At 39.8% G+C, this 13,886-nt stretch overlaps 1 protein-coding gene across 6 annotated transcripts in view; it reads left to right on the forward strand.

Moving 5' to 3' along the window:
* The first annotated feature begins 3,806 nt into the window (after positions 1-3,806).
* tenm2b (teneurin transmembrane protein 2b) overlaps positions 3,807-13,886 on the forward strand; it is a 599,580-nt gene continuing 589,500 nt past the window's right edge. For all 6 annotated transcript variants that reach the window (XM_087301398.1, XM_087301400.1, XM_087301402.1 and 3 more), the window contains exon 1: positions 3,807-4,110. The gene's annotated coding sequence lies outside the window, so the exon portion shown is untranslated. The remainder of the gene's footprint in view (positions 4,111-13,886) is intronic.

Genomic DNA, 13,886 nt, shown 5'->3' on the forward strand with positions numbered 1-13,886 from the left:
TCTCTCTGTCTCCGCGGGTCCTCACCAAGCCCGCGGAGGGTGCCTCAGCGCCCCTTCGGCTCGCGGGCATCTGCATACTCAATTTCTTTACGACTGGCTGAATTGCCCTCTCTTTTGATTATGCACAGAGTTGATTATGCACAGAGACAAAGTGCTCTGGCACTTCCACCTGTGGGGCTTTCAGGTCAACCGAGAAAAGAGCAAACTCGCCCCCGTGCAGGGGATCTCTTCTCTCGGGCTGGAGCTGGACTCGGTCACCATGGCAGCGCGCCTCTCCGGAGAGCGCGCTCAGCTGATGCTGTACTGTCTGAGAGAGCTCGACAGTAAAATAGTGGTCCCACTGAAACAATTTCAGAGGCTCCTGGGGCATATGGCATCCGCAGCCGCTTCATGCCGCTCGGATTATTCTATATGAGACCACTTCAGCACTGGCTTCACGATCGAGTCCCCAGACGCGCATGGCACGCGCGCGCACACCGAGTCTCTGTTACTGCGCTGTGTCGCCGCGCCCTCAGCCCTTGGAGCGACCCCTCGTTCCTACAGGCCTGGGTGTCTCTAGAACAGGCGTCCAGTCTTGTTGTCGTTTCAGCAGACGCTTCCAACACGGGCTGGGGGGCTGTGCGTTGCGGGCATGCGGCTGCGGACCTGTGGAAAGGTACCCAGTTGCATTGGCATATCGCCTGGAGCTGTTGGCAGTGTTCCCCGCTCTCCACCGTTTTTTTCCGGTGTTGGAGCGGCAACACGTGCTGGTCAGGACGGACAGTACGGCGGCGGTGGCGTATATCAGCCGTATAGGGGGTATGCGCTCTCGCCGCATGTCTCAGCTCGCCCGCCGTCTGCTCCTCTGGAGTCATCCGCGGCTGAAATCGCTGCACGCCATTCATATTCAGGCAAGCTCAACCGTGCAGCCGATGCGCTCTCACGGCAGCCTTGCGTCCTGGAGAATGGAGACTCCACCCCGAGTCTGTTCAGCTGATATGGGCGCGATTCGGGGAAGCCCAGATCGATCTGTTGCTTCCCCCGAGATCGCTCATTGCCAGTTGTTCTTTCCCTGACCGAGTGCTCTCGGCACGGATGCACTGGCTTACAGCTGGCCTCGGGGCACGCGCAATACGCGTTTCCCCCAGTGAGCCTGCTCGCGCAGTTACTGTGCATGGTCAGGGAGGACGAGGAACAGGTTGCTGGTTGCGCCCCTCTGGCTCAACCGGACCTGGATGTCAGAGCTCTCCCTCGCGATAGCCCTCCCCTGGCAGTCCCTTCGAGAGAGCACCTACTCTCTCAGGGACAGGGCACCACCTGGCACCCTCGCCGATCTTTGAAGAGATTTTTAGACGCGAGGAAGACTTAGGTAACCTCCGATTGCGGTGGCTAATACCGTCACTCGGGCTAGAGCCCCCTCCCCGAGCGCGCCTATGCCCTGACGTGAAGTCTATTCACTGAATGGTGTGTCTCTCGCTGAGAAGACCCCCGTAATTTGCCAGATCAGCGTTGTGCTTTCTTTACGCCGAGAGAAGTTGGAGAGCAGGCTGTCGCCCTCCACACTCAAGGTTACGTGGCTGCCATCTCCGCTCTCATAACGCGGTGACTGGCAGCACCGTGGGAACGCATAACCTCATCATCCGGTTCCTCAGGGGCGTTAAGCGAATTAATCCACCCCGCCCCCTCTCATGCCCTCTTAGGATCTCGCTCTCGCTACACAAGCCGCGTCAGATCCCTTCGATCCTCGACTCAGTATTTTCTGTCCCTGAAGACAGCTCTGCTGGTCGCGTTGATATCGATTAGAGGGTCGGGGACCCGGAGGCATTTTTCGGTCAGTGACTCGTGCCTGTAATTGGGCTGGCTTCTCTCACGTATGAGACCCCGCCCGCGATATGTGCCCAAGGTTCCTACCACTCCGTTTTAATACGAGGTAGTGAGCCTGCAAGCGCTGCCCTCGGAGGAGGCAGACCCAGCCCTTATTTATTGTCCAGTTCGCGTTTTGCGTATTATCCGGACCGCACTCAGAGTTTAGATCATCTGAGCAGCTCTTCGTCTGTTATAGCGGTCGGCAGCAGGGAAGTGCCGTACCGAAATAAGTTCCCACTAGATTGTGGATGCCTTTCTTTCACTATCAGAGCCGAGATGAGCCGCGTCCCCCGAGAGCGCGTGCGCACTCCACTCGGAGCTTCGCATCCTCTCGAGCGCGCGCACGCGGCGCCCCTCTAACAGACATCTGTAGAGCTGCGGGCTGGGTGACACCCAACACATTTGCAAGGTTTTACAATCTGCGAGTGGAGCCGGTTTCCTCAAGGGTATTAGGTAACCCTTGGTGATTGAGGAAACAATTCGGTAGGGTGTTGAAACACGCTTGCTGCGCCATTTTCCCTAACACGGAGATACGTGCGCCTTTTTATCTGTCAGTAAAGTTCCCCGTCAGGTGAGCCCTGCAGATTCCTCCGTGGCCCCCAGCACTGACTCAGCGGAGGAGTCACTTGCTGGCCCACTACGTTGTAGGTCTGCCCGCTGGTCAGCCCGCGTTTTGGGTAAAGGTGCCTGCTATGCGTGGTCCCCACTAGGCGATCCCATATGCTTATTCAGCCACGGTTAAGTCCCCCCCCCCTGGGCGGACCCGTGTCTTCCCTCCCCGCTAACCACTCTTTTGCTATGCGTACTCCCCCTTTTTAGGGCTAGTCCATATGTAAATTCTGCCATCTATCCCCCCTTGGGTAACGGATGGCCTCCGCAGCGTCCTCCCTATCGGGATTGCACGCTTCCCAACGTACTGTCGTATTTTCCTAGAATTATCTAGATGCTCACGACTTCCCAAAAAATATATATAAATCCGTAAAACTTCTGTTGAAGTAGGATAAATTAGGGCCAGGGACACGTTGGAGGACCGCGCCCCCCATGATGTGGGTGCGTCACGCTTGCTTGACTATCTCCTCATCGGGGGTGTTGGTAAGGTGCAGTCATTATGGCGCTTTCAATGGGCTCCCAATGCGTGGATTTTACAATCAAATCCACTTATAGTGCTGAAGTTCCCCCCGAAGGGGAACGTTCGAGGTTACTAAAGTAACCCTTCGTTCCCCGAGGAGGGGAACGGAAGCACTATACTCCGTCGCCATAATGACTGTCCCTTAGCTGTTGAAAGTCTCTTCAGCTTAAAAAGGATAGCGTCTGCTGCGCCAGGTGAGCTTATATACTCAGTTGATTGCTTATGCCGCTCACCTGCGCAGGCTTGCGCTGCCAATTCATTCTTAATTGGCCCGTTCAATACTCTTTCAGACGAGTAGCTTCTGAACCGAACCTCCCAATGCGTGGATTTTACAATCAAATCCACTTATAGTGCTTCCGTTCCCCTCCTCGGGGAACGAAGGGTTACTTTAGTAACCTCGAACGTTCCTCCACTCTATATTGTGAAAGGTTTTATTAATTTTTTTCAATGTATGTGAACTGTACCATATAATTACACCTTTTATATTTATTTTATAATTCTATTTTGTGGTCAGAGTTGTGCCAACATAGCTGTTAGATAAATTAAAGTTATAAATAAATTGTCTACACTAACTATATAAAATCCTGAATGAAAACACCAGGATGAAAAATCAAGAGAAAACAAATTTCAATAGAAAAAGCCTTAAAGAAAGCAAATTTCACTGAGGCGTTTTAATTACTTTTCATCTTGCAGATTTACTTTCCTTATTTTAAAGGTGTCTAAAATGTCAAATAAATCGGATGGTCATACAAAAAAAGCTCCCAGCTAACCTCCACTAAGCACCATAATAGCCTACCCGGAGCGTCTTACTGAAGCAAACATCTCTTCCCTCACTCTGGTGATAACAGCTCCACGAATGACAACATTTACACATGTGCTCGCTCCACAACAAAACAATTCGCTTAATGCGAGACAGCAGCGGCTTTCACACCGGAATGGGTTGTTTGTTGTAGTTTTTTAGGTGCTCGACGCTTGTACGGCTTCGTTCCGTTGCGTTACAAACAGAGGGAATGAAATAAGTATCTGACGGAAACGCAGAACAGCACGAGAAAAAGCACTCAGACGTGAACGAGGACTAAACTTCTCTAGAAGAGACGGAAAAGATGCCTTTGTAAGAACATAACCCTTCTCAACAGGTAAATGTTCTTTATATATTTCATTTTTATTCAAGTGTACATTCCTTCACGTTACCGCTGTATCAGTTCAGCTGTCTGTGTGTGTGTGTGTGTGTAAGTGTGAGGGACTGTATTATCTCATCCGCAGTAGCGATGCTCGCATACTAACTAACATGCTGCAGTAAACTGCACAGTAATGAATTTAAGGCACCAAACAATAATAATTTTGACCTAAAGTATTCATTTTTATTTGCATAACTATTTATAGATGTCTGTTCTTTCTTGAGAAAACGCTAAAGAAAACGTGTTTCATATTTGCTAGTGTTTTATCCTTGTTGACTTGAACTTGTGAAGTCTCTATCATCTTGACAGTTTAAAAATGAAATGTGTTCTCTTATTCTTTATGTATTGTGCATGCATTAGTCACTGTCATCTGAAGATCTGAAGAACATTTGCATATCTTGTTGACTGGGTTATAAATAAGCGTTTCTGTCTGGTTTCAAGTCATTGTACTTTAGCTTTTGATGGCATTAGTGAAAGAGTGGATGCTCTGCGTGGCTTGTTTTTGTGTTTAAAGCTCCGGTGGTCAGTTGCCTCAGTAAAAGCTTCATTTATCACCACCTTTGACACATCCATCATGTGGGAGCCTCTGCTGGGAAAGTGCTGTTGCTTAAAGGGATAGGTTACATAAAACGCCTGTCATTATTTACACCAAAGTTGAATGAGGTTTCTTGTATTTTTGAAAATAAAGGAGAATTTTTAAAGAATGCACTGGTGGGACATTGAACACATAGTGTATACTCTAACTTTAGCAATTAATTTGGTTATTTTGTTAATTGTAAATGTTTGAAAGCCATATTATGTTCATATTGCAAGAAGACATATTCTGACATCAAGTGAGTTGTTAAAATAAATATTTGCTTTTAATTTGTTCACCCTCCTGTTGGTTCATTCCGCTGTGGTGAACGCTGATAAATCATAGACTAAGGTGAAAGAAAATGAATGAATGCGTTCTCCCACACTCTCAGAAAAATGTTGCAATGTTGTACCAAAGAAGGTACACACCCTTGTCACTGGGGCAGTACCTTTTTCACAGGTACACATCTAATGCATGAAGGTACCACTACAGTGACAATAAACTTCGTACCTAAACAGTGTGAAATGCGTTCCTTCAAGAGCAATTAAAAGGGATTTATTATATTCAAAACGCGTCAATTTATATTCAGTAAACATAAAACATCAAATACATTTAAGAAACAATGTTTCAGTTTACACAAGTTTCTTTTTGTGTAAAAACACATTTTCACTTTACAATAAAGTGTTTATAATTCAATACTTTAACATAAGAAAATCTAGTTGCTGCTAAACATTTCACACTTTTCACAAAAATGTTACAGCAATACATTTTCCCATGTACAATATAAAAAAGCTCCACTTTTTACAAAATACCTTTGTAATCCCCTAACAGTTCATTTAATTTACTTAATTTTAAACTAGAAGTAGAATTGTACAAAAGTATTGTAATGATACCATTTATGCACACATAAAACAAAAAATAACAAAAATAACATTCACAATTCCATTTTTATAGAGGAGTGACTGTGCATATCTGGTTCAAGCATACAAAATGTCATAAACCATACAAAAGTCAATTTGCATGGTAGTGCAGTTCCTCTTCTGGCATCATACAAAACCAGTCTTGCTCATATGAAATATGAAATGCATGAAAACGACAATTATCCTCTTTAATGACATTGTTATTATCAAATGTTATTTTTGTTTTCTGTAGACATCACACCTCCTAAACAACTTATACTTAGGGGGAAAAATGTATCAAGTTTAAAGTAACACAAGTAAACTCATGAACATAAATCAGTCCTATATGTTTAATTAGTTTTACCATGTCTGCATGAACACTTTGCATATGCAAATGGTTATGGGGTCTTCACAGTCTATAACACTAGATTAAAAGTCCTGACAACTGCATTTGGCCATAGTAAAGGCTCAAAGGCTACCAGCACATTGAGAGTCATAAAAGCATATGCACACAAAAACAAAATTAAAGGGTTAGTTCACACACAAAAAAAATTCAGTCAATAATTATTCACCCTCGTGTTGTTCTAAATTCCTTAGGCCTCAGTTTCAAAACACAATTTTTTTTTTTAGTGAAATCCAAGAGGTCTCTCATCCTCCATAGACAGCAATGGTCCAGGCTTGTTTAAAGTCCAGAAAGGTACCAAAATAAACATAATCAAAATAGATCATGTGTCTTCAGTGGATCAATCAGAATAATTTGAAGCTATGAGAACACATTTATGCACACATAAAGCAAAAATAACAACTTTATTCAGCAATTTATTCTCCTCAGTGTCAGTATAGGGCAAGTGTTTATGTGTACTGTGCACTGATGTACTGTATACCACGAATGCCAGCATGTGACTGAAACAAAAAAAGCATAGATGCATCAGAGGCATCGCAGCAGTGCAATCAAGTGCAACACAGAGGAGCAGTCTTGTAAATGTGTGCCCTATAGTGATACCGAGGTAAAGAAACTGTTGAATATAGTCATTATTGTAATTTTATTTGCACACTACAGTGTATTCTAGTAGCTTGATATTTTTTAGATTGAACCATTGAAGGCTTTGGGTGTGTTTTAAGGATGTTTTTGGTATTTTTTTATATCTCTGAACTTTTATTGCCTAAATGGAGGATAAGTGGCTCTCAGATTGCATCTAAAGTATATTAATTTACATTGCAACAAAAGGAAATTAAATATTGTGGCTTCAGACAACACACTGAGATCTAAAGTAGTGAAACAATCAGTTATTAGCATTGTTACTTTTAATCCGCAGTCTTGCAAATGGTCCTCAGCACTGTCTGCATGAGTTTTATGGTTCATCAATTGGTACTGTTGCTTATCCTAGATGCTGCAACCTATGTCAAAAGTAAGATTGCTTTCACATGCTCTTTTACAATCTGGAAGAATCGCTTGACAGATAACCGATATAAGATATACATCATTATGTGACAGAAAGTTTGTGCTCCAAATTGTTTTGAACAGGCTTTGGACCATTTCCCCGAGGCTGTAGATCAAAGCTAATAATGTTGTAAATAATGTTCAGTTTCTTGCACAGACTAATCGTTTCGCTTCATAAGAGCTTTGATTTAGTTTCCCTGTATATGTTTTATGAATCTCTAAGGACCACGCTTGCAGCTAAAGTTTTCTTTAATGTGAAGAAAGAAGTCAACTGCATTTTGGATGGTCTAAGGATAAGTCAATTCACTATTTTTGAATGAACTATCCCTTTATGTGTTTCACAACTAGTGATTATCTAATTATGGCAATCAATTTTATCACGGTTATTTAACCCTAAATATTGTGCAGTTGAAATTTCAGTCACATTTTACCATTAAAATGAAGTGGTATAAGTAGGCCCACACGGAATCTGTGCGTGCAGAAATCTGCAGATTTCCACAGATTTTTTTTGCCTATCATTATATATATATATATATATATATTTTTTTTTAACTAATATTATTATTATTCTGCAAAACAAAAATATAGATGATTTTTAAGTTGAGCAAATAATACAGTTAGCCTACTGTTCAATAAAATGTATTAGTAATTAACTATTTTTTCTTTTATCATTTGTAATGTTTTGCTTTTTTACGTCTGTCTGTAGGGACGTTTTTTTTTCTTTCAAATTTGTAACTTTTTAATTTGTAGAAAACTTACATAAAAACATTGGCTTTCTTTTTTCATAGCCCTTAAGTTACTCATTATTTGAATCCAATATTGGCAAGAATGTGGAATAACCTTTCTTTTTTATTAATGCATTGAAATAAATCACATTTCTTTATAGAAAATCTTTGTGAATAGCATATTCCTCTGTCTAATCATCCGTCTCTTTATGCTAGTTGAAGGTGCTGTTGGTGATGCTGATTGACTGTAGCAAAACAAACAGGTTTTTAGACTTTTTAGCCATTCTGTGTGTAAGATTATAGCAATAGAAGCTACTTATCTGCTGTATATTCACATCAGAAAGTAGATTAGCGTCAGTCTTCCGACATTTTAAACAATCGCTAACCACTCATCAGACACGCACACGAAAAAGTGGCTCCATTTTCTTGTCTCGGAGTTGTCACCTTAATTACACTTCTTTGAAAAGCCTTACAACTGCAGCAAATGAATGCTTTAAATGAGGCTTTATCTGATTGCATTGCAAAACAACCCAGCGAAGCAGGTGGACAAATGAATCACATTGCTCTTCTTGTTTACGCATTGTCGTCCTGACTAATAGCAACTGTTCCTTAAGATGTAGCGCATTCATTAAATGTGCCGAACCAGGGCCGCAGCTAATCATTATTTTGGTAATCAGGTAATTTGTTGATTATTCTTTGATGAATCAGTTAGTCAGATAAAATAGGAGTATTTAATTTTCTGCATTTTGTTAAAAAAAAGTGCTTCACATCATTAGCATTCTCTTTCAAACAATGTGCAAAAATCAAGGCTTTGTTTATTAAAAATGGTTAAAAATGTTTGAACACATGCAGCTAAAAACATCTGTCTAATAAAGAGGAACTGTTTATGTTAAAGGAACAATTTTAATTAGTTTAATCCTTTTTATGCTTAAAACTATTTAAATATTTACAGTACACAACAACAACAAAACTTTTTCAAACAACTGTCTTAATTAGGGCTGCACAATTTATTGTTTCAGCATCAATATTGCAATGTGCGCATTCGCAATAGTCCCATCGCTGGATGTGTAATGTTGAGTTGGTATTATAGCTGAGCATGACTTGTAACCATAGAGGAAACAAAGTATAATTTGGGAGTGTTTTTAGGGACTGTGACTGTGTGAGAATTCAGAAGAACTTAAAGCATCAAGAAACAATAAACTGTATCATTTGTAACTTTAATAAATGTAAATTTTATAGAATTATTAATATGATGAAGACAAAAGAGTCATTTTACATTTGCCTTTTCAATTTCTGTGCCTGCCCTGAATATTATTAAGACTGTAAATCACTGTTTGTTTCATTTGTATCTTTTCTCTGACGTATTTATTAATGCTTGAAATTTGCAGATTTTTATGCAAATTATTCAGTCATTCCCCTCTAGAATCATCCTAAGTTAAGGTATTCTTTCCAAATAGAGCTATTAAAGCAGTTTATTTAGTTTGTATTTATATCACTCTATATTTTGCAGAAAAAGGAACTTGCAATGTCAGATTTTTCCGATATCATGCAATCCTAGTCTTAATATCTACTTATATATATATATACTTAATATACTGTATATATATATATATTCAGTGCTCAGCATATACAAGTACACCCCTCACAAATCTATCTTTTAAATTTATATTTTTAATAGGAAGCTATAAAATATATCTGTGCATATACATTAAATTAGTGAGTAAAGAAGCCAAATTTGGAGCTTATCTAACAAAAATAACTTGCGGTAATGGTTCAAAAGCTAGTACACCCAAAGTTATATGTTATAGAACATCAGACAAATACACATTTATACAAGAGGAGAAGAAAAAAAAAAGAAAAATGTAGTTGAAATTTTGCAGGTTGTAATTTTTTTTTTTTTACAATATTTTGTTTGAAATTAATTGTATTAAGAAATATCTGTTTAATGAATGGGCGAAGCAGTGGTGCAGTAGGTAGTGCTGTTGCCTCACAGCAAGAAGGTCGCTGGGTCGCTGGTTCGAGCCTCGTCTCAGTTGGCGTTTCTGTATGGAGTTTGCATGTTCGCGAGGGTTTCCTCCAGGTGCTCCGGTTCCCCCCACAGTCCAAAGACATGAGGTACAGGTGAATTGGGTAGGCTAAATTGTCCGTAGTGTGTGTGTGTGTGTGTGTGTGTGTGTGTTTCCCAGAGATAGGTTGTGGCTGGAAGGGCATCCGCTGCATAAAAACTTGCTGGATAAGTTGGTGGTTCATTCCGCTGTGGCGACCCCGGATTAATAAAGGGACTAAGCTGACAAGAAAATGAATGAATGAATGAATGAATGAATGTTTAATAAATCTGTTTTGTTTAAATGCACCAAAAACATTGTTTATATTCACTGAGAATTTGATAAAAATATCAATTTTCAAAATGGGGTGATCTCTTTTATGCTGAGCACTCAATATAATTTGCATTACAATAATTTCTAAAGCCCGTACTGTATATTCTGTAGCTCATCCTAGCTTGTGTCCTGTATACAGTGCAATTAGAAAAGCTTACTATACATTTCTTCTCCCCAGCATCTGATTTGCTTGGGGTGGGGGGGGGGGGGGGGGGGGGTTAACTTCCTAATCTAATCTTCCTTGACTAATCTAAACTAAATATTGTATTAGTCAGCAGCAGCAGCATATCTCATCCACAAAAGCCAAGTTCATGTATATTTCACACCCATGCCAATAAGTGCTGGTTATGACTTTGTTATGACTTTGACAGTTGTCAGCTGAAATATTATTCCCCAAAAAGTGCAGCTTTAAAAATAACTGTAAAAATATTCTAATTTGGATTAAATGTTGAAGTTATGTTGAACTTGGTACATGTTTAAGCTATAAATGTATATTTGTATTACTATTTCAGTCAATATACAACCCTTCCTTCAAATGCACTGCCTGCTCCAGAGTGACCTCACAGATGACATTGATTACAATAGCCCACACTACATCACATTCAGCGGATGGAGACTGTGACGTCTTATAGTGTCATGCTCTCCGTCATCATCTGCTTTGCACAGTTTGTCACAGCTAACTCACCTGAAAAACTCACACAGCCACGTCTCACAACGCCACCCTATCAAATGAACAGCTTACATCAAATTACAATGCATGAGTGTGGGCGACTTGTGTAAACATATCTCAGCTGAGGGAAGTGAATATGACATTTTTTATGTTAAGAGCATTGGCCCGGCATTGCAGGGTCTTACAGATGTAGCCAGCTATTCCCTGCGCTCCACAGATTAGAGGATTAAGAGATATAGCCTAGAGTTTGTGCAATATCCATAATGCCTCAGCGGTAACACACACACATACACACACACACACACACACTAGTGGAAAACGCATGTGTTTATTCTCCAGTGCAGCCGTTGGCCTGCGAGCGCTGACCTTCGTGTCTGTGGCTTTGTGTTTTTGTACTTTTGCTGACTGACCCACTTATTTGTCTGACCCTGTTGTGTTATTTGAAAATACCACCGTGGAAGCTGCCGTCAAAATAAAAGCTAGTGTATTTACTGTACGGCATGTGATGCTTCTTGTGATTTTAATGCGTTAAAAATACTGTAAATTACAAGTGTGTTTTTAAAAACAATTTAGCCTTATTCAAATATATTTAATTTTATATTTAGATTTGCTTATATTTAAGTTTAAAGGGCACCTATGATGAAATTCATCTTTTGTAAGCTGTTTGGACAGAACTCCTTGTAGGTATCGCAGGTGTGTCCATAGGTGTGTCCACAGTCAAATTTTCTGATGTTAAAATAGGATCCAAATCCCTCCCATTTGGGGTCGACCGCAATGTGAGTGTGGTTTCCCTGCCCACCAAATTGATTGACAGTCGCGTATTTACATGTCTACATAGTAACACGTATAATAATATCATCAAAGCAAAGCAACTGGGATTAAAAGATCTCTTCAGCTCTCTGTGATCATCAATCATCATCAAATGTGATCAAGAAGGAGTTTTACAAGTTTAAATAGTTTTTAAAGCAGTGTATATTTTTAATGAGTTACGGCAATTTTACCGTCTTTATCACCACAGCCGCATGTCTGTACAATTATAAAAGAATGTTTCAATATTGGTTTGTAGACGTTAAATCAGGTTTATTTTGTACATTAACATAAGGAATAACCATACAGCATATGTACCATATATAACATGTATTGCAGTGTGTGTGTCCGCTATGTGTGTGTGTGTATGTGTGTCTGTGTGTGCACGTGAACTTTGTAACAACATTGTGTGTGACTCAGCATTGCAGAAAGGCTTGAATTAACTCAACAGATACATTAAATAATGATTGGGAAAGCTCTTATTGTAGTATTTCTCACAAATGTTACGTGAGATCTGCTGCCTTCATGTCTGTCACTGTGCTGTTTATCTGACGTAGCCGAGGCGAAGATTGAGGCACACTCTGACAGGCATGTGGGAACAATGGACGGGTAGAACTAGCATTAAAGGCACAGGCCACAAAAACAGCTACATTGTGTTAAGAGCAGAAAATTACAACCTTGTGAAAGGTATAATAAATAATCTGAGGGTGTTTTGAGTTGAAATTTTACAGACTCATTCTGGAGACATAAAGACCTTTCTTACACTTTGAAAAAGAGTAAATTAGGTGCCCTTTAAGGCTTTGTGAATTTTCTTTCCTTTTAAAATTCAGACATTTTTATACAAATGAGATTTTTCTTTTTTGTTGACTGACCCACTTAACTTGTGTGATTTGAAAATAAGAGATTGAAAATGCATTCTTTAATTCCTGACACATTTAAAGAGGCATGTTTTGCAACATCTAGTGTAAGATGTAAAAAGGTATTTTCAGCTAATTGTAACCCTAATATTGTAATTACAGGTCCATCTTAATCAAGAGACAGATAGAACATTGTAAAAATGTTAAAACTGAGCATGTGCTTACATTATAAAGCACACACACAAATATTTATATCAGACATCAAAAATTTTATTATTTTTTTAAAAGGGGTATAACTATTTTTTAAACATCATTAACTTAATAATTAAAAACATGATGTGTCAAAAACTTTTGAAGTTATATTTGTGTACAAAAACTCTTTTGAGACTCAATTGTGTGAATAAATTAATCATGAAACAATGAGCACTTTTCATTTAAAAGTGAAAGTTTATGTGAGAACTTTTTTTTGTTTGTTTTGTTTAAATCTTTGCTGCTTGGTGGCGTAGTGGGTATCACTATTACCTTACAACAAGAAGGTCGCTGGTTCGAGCCTCGTCTGGGTCAGTTGGCATTTCTGTGTGGAGTTTGCATGTTCTCTCCGTAGTGTGGGTTTCCTCCGGGTGCTCCGGTTTTCTCCACAAGTTCAAAGACATGTTCTGCAGGTGAATTGGGTAAGCTAAAGTTGTCCGTAGTGTATGTGTGTTAATGAGAGTGTATGGGTGTTTCCCAGTGATGGGTTGCAGCTAGAAGGACATCCGCTACGTAAAACATATGCTGGATAAGTTAGCTTTGATAATGTTTTGTAATAAAGTAATGTAGTATTAATGTAGTAATTAGTATTAATGGTTCTATGAAGAAACATTAAATTACACATAAAATTAAAACTATTATTAATATTGTTAGTTCACGTTGCTAGTTTTGTGGTAAAGAATCGTCTGTACATGTCAATAGAAAAAAAAAAGTTTAGCCTTTTAATTTCACAAATAGTAAAGTAATAATAAAGTTGTTTAGACCAGGGGTGCCCAAACTCTGTCCTGAAGGGCCGGTGTCCTGCAAAGATTAGTTCAAACCCCTATCAAACACACCTGGGCTATAGCAAATCAAGCTCTTACTAGGCTTTCTAGAAACATCCTTGCAGGTGTGTTGAGGCAAATTATAGTTTAAATCTGCAGGACACTGGCCCTCCAGGACTGAGTTTGGACACCCCTGGTTTATGATATGTTATTCTCTCTAAGAATTATATATATAATTTTTTTTTTCTTTTCTTATTTATTTATTTATTTATTTTTTTTTTGATAATTATTAACTGATGGTTTCGTTTCTTTCAGGGCCTAAAATGATTCTAATATGGCACTGCTGCAAAAAACATCTTCATTTTTAAGA

Source organism: Danio rerio, chromosome 21 (genome assembly GCF_052040795.2).
Source record: "Danio rerio strain M-AB ecotype USA chromosome 21, GRCz13ab, whole genome shotgun sequence".
In the NCBI taxonomy this organism is placed as follows: domain Eukaryota; kingdom Metazoa; phylum Chordata; class Actinopteri; order Cypriniformes; family Danionidae; genus Danio; species Danio rerio.